This window comes from Gossypium arboreum, chromosome 8, assembly GCF_025698485.1.
Source record: "Gossypium arboreum isolate Shixiya-1 chromosome 8, ASM2569848v2, whole genome shotgun sequence".
Lineage (NCBI taxonomy): Eukaryota > Viridiplantae > Streptophyta > Magnoliopsida > Malvales > Malvaceae > Gossypium > Gossypium arboreum.
Window position 1 is genome coordinate 47,590,507 of NC_069077.1, and position 6,316 is coordinate 47,596,822.

The window sequence follows — 6,316 nt, forward strand, 5'->3', positions numbered from 1 at the left end:
TTAAAATGTTGATGATTTGGGTGCTACCTATGGTTGATTTAGGTACGGTCTTTGCATGAGTAAAAAATATACTTATGGAGATGGTTATTATATTTTACTAAAGTATCACTATATACATTTATATTAAGGAATATTCAGCTATGTTATATATATATATATATATATTGAAATGATTATAATGGATAATATGTAAGAGTAGTTTCAGTTTGTCAAGTATGCGGTATGTGTATGGCAAATTGTATAACTATGATGCATTGAAGTTACCTTATATGATCGAGCAGATAATTAGATTACTAGTAGTATATATATATGTAATTTTTTTATTCATGGTAACTTGGCATGTGGATTGAGTATATGTTAGTCAATATATGCATTGGAGGTGATGTGTTAAAATAATTAGGTATACTGTTTGGTTTCATTATTGAGTATAAGGGTTAAGTGCTTTAAATTGCCTTTGATGTTCGAAATGATTAAACAAATTAATTGGTTTAAATTAAGCTCAAGAGCAAAGAGGAGCTAGATCCGATAAGGGAAAGGAGAAAGCAGTTGAATAGCCTATTCACAACTATTCAAAATTTTCCGAGGTAAGTCTTTGAGTAATTGAACTTAGCTTATGATTTGATAAAATCATGATATATAAGCATAATATATAAATTGTGACCTAATGTATCTACTTGAATTAAGTAGTTAGATAAGTAATTTGTACATATGACTTGTATCCGAATGGTTATAGAAATCATGTTGGATAGTGAAACGAAATCGGGTTCTTTGCATGTGACTATTGAGCCGAAAGTGAAATTATTGATAAGCATGTTGTGCTTGAGTTCTAGTAAGGTAAATGAAATGTTAATGTATTATGATATATATATATGTGAACGATAATTGAGGATTTTAACCGGGCTAAGACCTGCAGGCCTTGTGTGAGATATATATCCGGGCTAATTCCCGAAGGCATTCGTGCTGGTGTTATACCCGGGCTAAGTCCTGAAGGCATTCATGCTGGTGTTATACCCGGGCTAAGTCCCAAAGGCATTTGTGCTGGTGTTATATCCGGGCTAAGTCCTGAAGGCTTTGTGCTGGAATTACATTCGGGCTTAAAGTCCCGCATGCTTTGTGGTGGTGATTGGATTTGGGTTTTAAACCTAGCAGACTTAATGCCGATGATTGGAATAAGATTTTGATTTCGAATGTTCGTATTAAACTACCATTGAATATGTTCAATACATTAAGTTGGTCAGGTATGTATTATATACTTTTATATGTTAGATTGATCGGAATTGAATCATGAATGCGAAATGAGAATTATATGTGAAAATCTAATATGTTTATGTGTGTATTTGGTTATGGTGAAAGGTTATATGAGATTGATTTGGTGATATACATGTTAAATAATATGAATGCAAAGAATTGGTAATAAATCTGCTTGAGACAGCAACAGTAACGTGATTTCGGAAAATCACCATAAATTGTGGGAGTTGAGTTAGAGGCTGAATAAATTATGTTATGAAATCTTAATGAGTCTAGTTTCTTATAAAAGAAACCATGTAAGCAAAAGAATTGCCAATAATGAGATAATTGAAGTGGCGTGGAATAGAGTCAAAATGACTTTGAGGTCCCCTGTTCTATTTTCTGAAAATCATTATAAATGGTAAAAAAAAAATTATAAGATAAAATTTATATTCTTAGACTCCTTAATGAGTCTAGTTTCAAATTAAATAAACAATAACATATTTCAAATTCTGTATAATGAGAAAATTGATTCGAGTGAAGAGTGGTCAGAATAGTCAAACAGTGAAATAGGGGAAACTTCAATAAAAATCTGGTATTGATTGGTCAAATCAAAAATTCTGAAAATTTTATAGATGAAAGATATTTGAGTATATTTTCAGGGAAAATTTACAGAACTTGATTTGGAGTTTCCTATCTCTAGTTATAAATAATTTAGTGACTGTTGCTCAGGAAGACAGCTTGTAGTGAATTTGTGATTTTGTTGCAAACATGGTTAAAACTTGTTAATGAGATGCTTTTCGAGTTCTTGCTGTAACACCCCAAACCCGAGACCGTTGCCGGTGTCGGACACGAGGGGTTAACAAGCCAAAACCACTTATGGCACCGACCAATTTGACATTCCCAGGCAAGCTGGAAAACTGCGTCGCTGTCGCCTTAAAAAGCATATCTCGAGTTTCACAACTCGGAAACTGATTCCGTAAATTTTCCCTGAATTTAGACCCATATATCCATCCATGGATTTATTTCTAGAATTTTTGGTCGGGCCAATTGGTACAGTTTATTAGTTAAAGTCACCCATGTTACAGGGGTCGACTACACTGACCTTTGCACGTTACAACTTGAATATCTCTCTGTACAGGGTTTCAATAGTGATGCCGTTTGTTTCTAATGAAACTAGACTCAAAAATGAATCTGCACATATAAGGCGTGACTTCTAATTCATTCTGGATAATTTATGGTAAATTTTCAAAGTCGCGACAGGGGACCCAGAAACCGTTCTGGTCCTGTCTCACGAGAACTTTAATATCTCTCGGTATACTGTTCATATGATCGTTTCGTTACTTTCATATGAAAATAGACTCGTCAAGGTTAGATCGCATAATTTATTCACTATTTAACACCATTCCTACAAATTTTGGTGATTTTTCACATCCACGTCACTGCAGCTGGCAGCATCTGTTTTTAAGGTAGGCTTTACCTATATTGTAGTTCCCATGGACCAACTATAGTCTAGTCATACTTAGGTCCACATATGATCATATCTAGCCATTCCAATGGCTGATCATGTGACCAACTCTCTCATTCCAAACCATAATCACATCATGAAACCAAATATAATTACAAACCACATATGGTCAAATTCCATACTCCACTTTTACGAACCATTTTCGCATGGCGCACACATATACATCACAAAGTACTTAAAAACAACCGAGGTAGTCCTATACATGCCATATCCAAAACTCAACTAAAGGAGTACCAAAAGGGCTTTGATAGTGTGGTTGACTTCAACTTCTATGATCCCGAATCCGATCGCTAACGAGCAAAATCTATAAACAGAGAAACAAAGAAACGGAGTAAGCAATTTATGCTTAGTAAGTTTGAGCCATAATATACACACAACCAAAGCATAGCATTCAAGTAGCTAAACAATAATTCATATGCACAACTTCTCAAAGACATGCTTACTTCACAATCCCAACTCTTATATTCATACACTAATAACGGCTTAGTCAAGGCCGATAACTCATTTATCATCGGAGCGAATACGCACATACACTTACTCATAGTGTGCAAAGCACACACGAAACGTACCTTGTTGTTGGGAATTTCACAAGCGTATTAACTGAAAATTTTACAGCAAGTTCAAAGTTCTCGAATCACATACCTTGAGTTTATCCGGATATAGCTACTCGTTCAAACGCCTTGAACATAGCCGGTTATGGTAACCCGCACAAAGGCCTTGGGACTTAACCCGGATATCACAACTCGCACAATTGCCTTCGGGCTTAGCCCGGATATCATAACTCGCACAATTGCCTTCGGGCTTAGCCCGGATATCACAATTTGCACAATTGCCTTCGGGCTTAGCCCAGATATCACTCGAACATTCATACACATCTTTGTTTCAATTTCATAACACAACTTTTATGCACAATTCACTTAGCAAAAATATCATTTCGGCTCAATGGCCACATACAAAGGCATAATTTCGATTGCTTATTACTTCATTCAATCGAATCAAAATCTAAGTTTCGATACTCGAAAACTTACCTCGGATGTTGTCGAACGATTCCGATGGCTATTCGACTACTTTTTCCTTCCCTTTATTAGATTTGGTCCCCCCTTTGCTCTTGAGCTTAATTTAACAAATAAATTGGTTTTATCATTTGAGCATCGAAAGAGGAATTCAAGATGCCTAGCCAATATATATATATATACTCATTAGGCATCAAAGTCGCATATGTACAAAATCATGAATCGAACTCAACACATTAGTTAATATTCCTCTTAGCCGAATTTTCTAAGCCAAGAATAGGCATCAATATGCTTGCCTCTAACCGAATGCATGCACACCAATTTCCCCTCATGTGGCCGAATATGCATGTCCATGTTGAGGCCAATTATGCACTTAATACCACACAAAAACAGCATGCATTTTACTAACTAACGCATTACATATTATAGCTTAATACACATCTCTCATGTACTTCATAACTGAAACATCATCACAAGCAAATATATACCTTGAAATAGTATATATGTCATACCAATACATCATGTGCAAACATGTATACACATATAGGTGCAAGGCCGAATCTCAAGGGATTCATACCCATCCGAACACAATTTTTTTACCAATCAAGTAACAAGCATAAATCATGCTCATGAATGCACCATGGCCGAATACATCACAACCATACCCTTTCAACTTTGGTCATGGTTAAACAAAGAATTCAATGTCCTACTCAAGAATACTAAAAAGAAATTTCAAGAGTAGTCAATCCATCATTACATGCATCATCAACAAGCTTCACATTTAGCATGCAATGGCTTTAACACAATATCAACCTTGGCCAAATACCATTTTTCATGGCATAGTAAGGATTTTGAACCATGGCTAACATGCACATCAAGTTAGCAACCAAAACAAGCATGAATCTTATGACACAACCTCAACATACCTTAATCTTGATGCAAGTATAGCCAAATCTCCTTCTAGATCTCTTCTAAACCAAAAATGGAGCAAAAATCTCCTTCCTTATCCTTAGTATTTTCGGCCAAAGAGAGTGAAAATGGATGAACAAATTTTTTTCTTTCTTTCTCTACAACTCACGGCAATGGGGGGGGGGGAGATACCACACTCACACACATTTTTTTTTCATTCTTTTCTTACCCATACATCTTTGTTTATTATTTCTCTCTAATGCACCAACAAAACATGTTTCATGACATGTTTAGCCCATCCTCTCTTGCCATGGCCGGCCACCACCTATAAAAAGGGGGAATTTGACATGCAAGTCCATTGTTTTGCATGCATGCTTTAATTAGTCATCACACATTTCCCTATCGTACTTTCAAAGTTCACTACTAAGTCCTTTCTAGTGAAATTCACCTTTATAACACTAAATCAATCATCAAAAATGTCACACACAAATTAACACATATCATAGGCATCAAAATAAATTTTAAATTATTTTTATGCCTCGATTTTGTGGTCCCGAAACCACATTCTGACTAGGGTCAATTTTGGGCTGTCACACTTACGATCTTATTTGTGATTTAAATATTTGGTTTTAATTGAGTTCAGATTCAAGTGAGGTGAATTTGCTAAATATGCATTACGTTCATGGATACTTAGCCAAAGTGGCAATTATCTAGGAATGATTTCTTGAAAATTTGAAATAATTGATCTATAAGTAAATTAATTATTTGCATTGCTTAAAACTTACTAAGCATTGAAGCTTACTCCGTGTTCTCTTTTCCATTTCTTATAGGTTTATACTTTAGCTCGAGTTGGAAGGGCCGGAGATATCATCACACTATCAAGTCATTATATGAGTTGAGAAGATTGTATATCATCATGGTTTAAGGCATGTATAGGATAGACTATAGGTAGAATGATATTTTGACTTTGTATACATTATAGCCATGCGAAGATGGCTTGCTCATTTTGTTTAGAGAGGCCTTATAATTGAACTAATGTGGTGAAATGCTTTAGTTATAACTTGACAGTAGTTAATTTGTTATTAGATATTCGGTTATGTTTTGATAGTGAGTCATTTTGGAAATTTATAAGAGCTCTTATGGAAAATCAATGAGACATGTTTGTATTGTTGATTATTTATGTCTGGTAAGTATCTTTGACCTTATAGAAGTTTTGTTCAGTCAAGTAATACCTGTTAACCTTATTCCGGCAACAGATACAGGTTTGGAGTGTTACATATTTGAAGCCTCAAATCATACCAATTAATCATCACAACATCCATGACAAACCTGCCAAAACACAAAGCCATTTATATACATCATATTTCACCTACCAAACTCATAAAATAAGCCAACCCAAATGGCTAAATACACACCAACATTTATATCATTTATGAGCCAAATCTCATGGTTAATATCATATCTCAAAACACATCATCATAACACTAGCCTATACATGCCATATACCATATTTACAAAGCACCAAAAATACCAACAAGTTGATCGATAGTGTGACGATGTTTCTGATGATCCCCAAGTCCGAGCTAGCTTCGATTATCTATAAAATAGGGAAAGAACATACAAAATAAGCTTTAAAATC